We start from the raw sequence: 4,937 nt of genomic DNA, 5'->3' as shown, positions 1-4,937 counted from the left end.
GACATGACCTTAGGTAGGAGGTTTGGAGGACTCCGAGTAGGGTAGAAGGCTAGTAGTTAGTCCCACATATCCCTTCGTACAAGTAGTCATAGTTTTGTTCTATAGTCTATTGTCCTTTGATTCTGGCTACTATATGTTGTTTCTTATACTTCGATTATCTTATTTATCTGTGGTAGCTACTGCTTCTTTTTCCTTCGTGTCTTTTTTCGCTTTCGTTAGTTTCATTTTCATATTGCTTTGAGCTGCTTGTGCTTATATGACCTTTTCTAGTATGTTTTCTCTTGAGCCAAAGGGTCTTAGAAAACCTCCCCTATCTCGGAAGAAGGGGTAAGGCCTCACGATACACTTTGCCCTCCCCAGACCCTACATTGTGGGATTTCACTGGGTATGTTGTTGTTGTTCATGTTAGTTATGCAGTCAAGGTATGTTGGGGGGCCTTGTCCCGGTGAACAGTTTAACAGTCAGACTCACGTTTAGAGGTTTCATAGACTAGTCAATTATATCATGTCAGATGTTCAGTTGAGTTAGCTTCGTTGGCAACATTACTATATTTTTGCATTCATGCTATAATAGTATTTTTCAGGCTTATGATTATTGAACTCCATGTTTTCACAAGTCATGCATGTTTAACCTATATTCCACATCAGCTCATGTCCCATGTTGACTCAGCAAGCCATGTGGTTCGCTCGGTCACATACAGCAAGGCACCGAGTGCCGTGTTACGCCTAGGCCATGGTTTAGGGTGCGGCATTTCCTAGGTAATAAAATCTCCAGGTAAATTCCTAAGAAATAATGCCCTGCTAAATTTGCAGCAACAAAATCCCTAAGTAATTCCATACGTAATAAAATCCTAAGGGAAATTCCCAAGAAATAACCCACAACTAAATTCGTAGGAACACAATTCCCAAGTAATTCCCTAGGTGATAAAATGCCCAGGTAAATTCGCAAGAAATAATCCCCAACTAAATTTGCAGCAACAAAATTCTCAAGTAATTCCCCAGATAATAAGATCCCAAAAAAATAATCCTCAGGTAAATCCGCAAGTACCATTACCTGGGAATTTTCCTACGAGTTCACATAGGAATTAATTTTTCTATATTTTTGGTTGTTTACCTGCGGAATTACCTACGAAAATGATACTTGGGGGTTATTTTTTCAAATAAATCCCTAGATAATAATTTGGCGCTAAATTTGCTTGCGAATTTACCTGGGGAAAGCATATCCACAAGTAAATATTTTAGGATTTAGGAAATTTTAGATTTTCACATGAAAATTCGCAGAAATTACATGCGGAAAAAAATCTCATGTAAAATCCCATACTTTTACCTTCCCCATTAGAATAGACTTAGAGCTAGAATTTATAATTTTTATCAAAGGTTTTTATTTAGTTTGTGATCAATATTCATTAGTCTTAAAATAATGGATAGTAAGAGTCTTTCCTAGTGGCGAGACTACGTATTAATGTTTCAGAAAGATATTAGTCTTTACATCATGACTTCACTAATAGAATTTATATCTTTTAGATTACTCATTTGATTTTATGTTTCCCATAAATTTATTTAGGACAAGGATTATTCAGTCATATTTTTTTATTTTTTTTTAACCCTATGCCGCGGGCAAATTAACTAATTATACATAAAAGAACACAAAGTAATATCTCTATTGTACAAAGAAACTGCATGATGATTTCTGTTTATCTTTTCAGACTCTTCGATCTCTTTTCTGTCTTCGTTTTTTCTTTTCTTCTTTCCTTGGCCCAGCCTGTCCCACCCGTTTTATTCGGGTACACCAATGCACCAATATTCTTGTGTAGCACCTCTATTTCTGTTGTTTCAAGTGCAGGTTAGCCCCTTTATTCGCTAAAGAATATTACATGATGGCCGGGATGGTTCATCTGTAGGCAAAAAGTAATTATTATTTTTCTTTAAATTATGAAAGTATATAAAATTATACGTAATAATAAGAAACAGAAATGCGGACAAGAACAAAAGGAGAATAAAAACAGAAATGCAGAAATGGTTCATCTTCGTTTAATTTGAATGCTAGCATGATTTTTTTGGAAATCCTTTGATTAGACATCCTCATATAACATATAGTGGTAAACTGGTAATTAAAAGTTCACTTCGAATTTTGTTTTGGATTACAATAAAACAGTCAAATTTAACATACGTGGGCATGCATGCAGCATTTCACAACCCTTTCTTTTAAATTATATGTATGAACTCTCACCATTGTTACTCACAGGGCGATACCTCGAACGAAATGGCCAAAGAGAAGATGCCATATGTCTAAGTCTGAAGCAACGCCCCTGTCTATTCATCCTTTCTTCTTCTACTTCAAGACAATCATCCGAACTATCCAACTCAGCTTCAGAAGAAACCGGCAACGGATTCCGGCAAACCGGGCAAGAATTATGAAGCCTTAACCAAGGCACAATGCAATCAGAATGATATATATGTTTGCATGGCAACTCTCTTGCTTCTCCACCTACTTTAAACTTTTCCTTACAAACTGGACATTCTGAATCATCCTTTAAATGTGCCGGAGCAATCACCACCGTCGGAATAGAATTAATGGTCGGCTCGGGTGCCGGTGCTGGACCAGGCCGATCATTTTGAGTTAACTCTTCTATCAGGTCTTCAAGGCCTGGACCTGTGTAATAATCTCTATCATTCACCCGGTGGAATGGCCTTTACGACATGCGGTTAGGTTGGCAGTGAGGTATCTCGGATGGTCGGATGATAATCACCGGACGTGGACGCCCTAGAATGCCGCTCTCCGGGGTCCACTCATCCGCGTCGTTATTTAGAAATGAGTATCTCCTTCTCGGCCTTAACCAGAAGTCTCGAAATCTATTATGTTCACGTGTACGCCTGAGAGAATCGGGCGGTACTATAGTTTCAGTTCCGTCCGAACGTGGGAAAATGGGCACTGCATTGCCTTGAGATCTGTTGAACAAATTAGGATCAAGCATGAGACTTAGGGCTTCAAGAATTCTAGCTTCTGGGGAAGGATCAAATGCAGTGAAGTCCAAGATTTGTCTAGGGTTTGCCTCCTCGATTTCGTTAAGGAAGTGACCGAAACATCGAGGACAGACGATCTCCGACGGGTTTTCTGGTGATATCCTGACAGTGCGATGGCATTGATAACACCAGTAACGTTGGAAGTTCCTGTTCCCATTATTAGGGTTTTCTCCTGAGGACATTGTTTAGTGAAAGATTTAGTTTTAGGGAAATATTGTGAATGTACGAACAGAAACAGGAACATGGTTAGTTTTATATGTAAAGATGATTTAGAAAGAAGAAAAGAACAGGGAAAAAAAAAAATCAAGAATGGGAATATAAGAAAAGGGATGGCTTTTGATGAGCAGAGAAAGCGATTCTATATTTGTTTGTTAGGAATTTGCTGCTTCTTTAGGAAGAAAAGCATCAGGGTGGGTATGCATGTCAATAGTTTTGTTTTCTTAAACAAATTCCAACGGTTACTTCCGCAGGACAGGAAATAAATTAAGATATTGTTTAGATTCTAGTTTATTTTATTTCCCTTTCTCTTTATCCTTTCGTTACTTTGATACATATATTAGTATATATGAACTAGTTTTTGAATACGTGCATTGTACATGTATCTTATATTAATCAGTACAAATATTTTTAACAGTAAAAACGATACTATTAGAATATATATATATATATATATGCGATGGGCTACGGTAACTGCACGGGGGAAATGCAAGCTTAATTAAATTGGTGAGTCATTAGATCATCTTAATTGTTGAACGTAGTTAGATGATCAAACATCGTTTCAGCAACTAAATATGATTATGTATAGCGGTGTCAAATGGGGGAATTGGGTTGAATTTGGAAGGGTCAAAATGGATTGAGTTAATCAAATTCTTCCTAAGTTTTAATTTCTTTGTTTGTAATTTTATAATTTTTTTAGTACCTAATAAAATTAATACTCATGATTAAAATTTATGTGAACCATCTTTCGGACTACTGTTGAGGGCATATTATGATGGGTATTTATAGAACTTTTGTTTAGCTGGAGTAGCAAAAATTTTGACATAGATTTTTCAAGTTTGTAAAAATAAAAAATTTATACTCCATTTAGAAACTACATACAAAGTACTATAAGTCATAATAATTTATAATAATTCAAATAATTTAAAAATAATGTAAGGAAAATGTGGTCAAAGTACCACTTCGTAGACTCTCCAAATAGTAATAGGTTCACATAAATTGAAACAAAAGGAATATTTCTTTATAATAGTTATATACTCAAACAAAAAATATCTCTTTGAAAATATTTTGATAAGTTTTCTCATTGGTCGATTTGGGTTATATATCAGCCCAATTTTTAGATTGGCTAAGCTAATAAAGGAGCGGGTCATTGATTCGTCCAATCTTGGATGAGTTGGTGTATCATGTTTCCATGGACTAATTTTACCTCCCCTAATAGATATGATTGCCGTATAAAATATAGGAAAATGTGTACTTTGAACTAATATGCTACCTCTGTAAAATTGGTATTTAAATCTGATAATAACTACTATTTAATTTATTTATATTTCATAGCTACAGTGATTTTGTAATTTATATATCGTAGCTATACCAAATATATAGAGTTATTCCACTGTATCAAGCTTCTCCCTCTCGTTGTTCCCTCTCTTTTCTCCACCGTCTCTCACCTCTCTCTCTGTTGCACTACCGCAGCTAAGGCGGTAGTCGTAGCCGCTGGTAATACCGAAATTGATGGCTTTTTCTCAGATCTAGATTTGGTGTATTTTTCGAACGTATTAGATGATCATAGTTTAGACTAAAAATATGATTATCGGTAATGCAATGGGGAATTGGGTTGAATTTGGAATCCATGGCTTTTTCTTAGATCTGGATTTGGTGTATTTTCCGACGATCTCAGATTTGTATTTGGTGTATTTT

General features: G+C 35.9%; 1 pseudogene; it reads right to left on the bottom strand.

The window, feature by feature from the left end:
* Nucleotides 1-1,656: 1,656 nt before the first annotated feature.
* Nucleotides 1,657-3,510, bottom strand: LOC132035562 (E3 ubiquitin-protein ligase RZF1-like; annotated as a pseudogene).
* Between the last annotated feature and the right edge of the window lie 1,427 nt (nt 3,511-4,937).

Source organism: Lycium ferocissimum, chromosome 10, assembly GCF_029784015.1.
Source record: "Lycium ferocissimum isolate CSIRO_LF1 chromosome 10, AGI_CSIRO_Lferr_CH_V1, whole genome shotgun sequence".
In the NCBI taxonomy this organism is placed as follows: Eukaryota; Viridiplantae; Streptophyta; class Magnoliopsida; order Solanales; family Solanaceae; genus Lycium; species Lycium ferocissimum.
The sequence above is the reverse complement of the archived record's forward strand: the minus strand, read 5'-3'. Positions and strand labels throughout refer to the sequence as shown.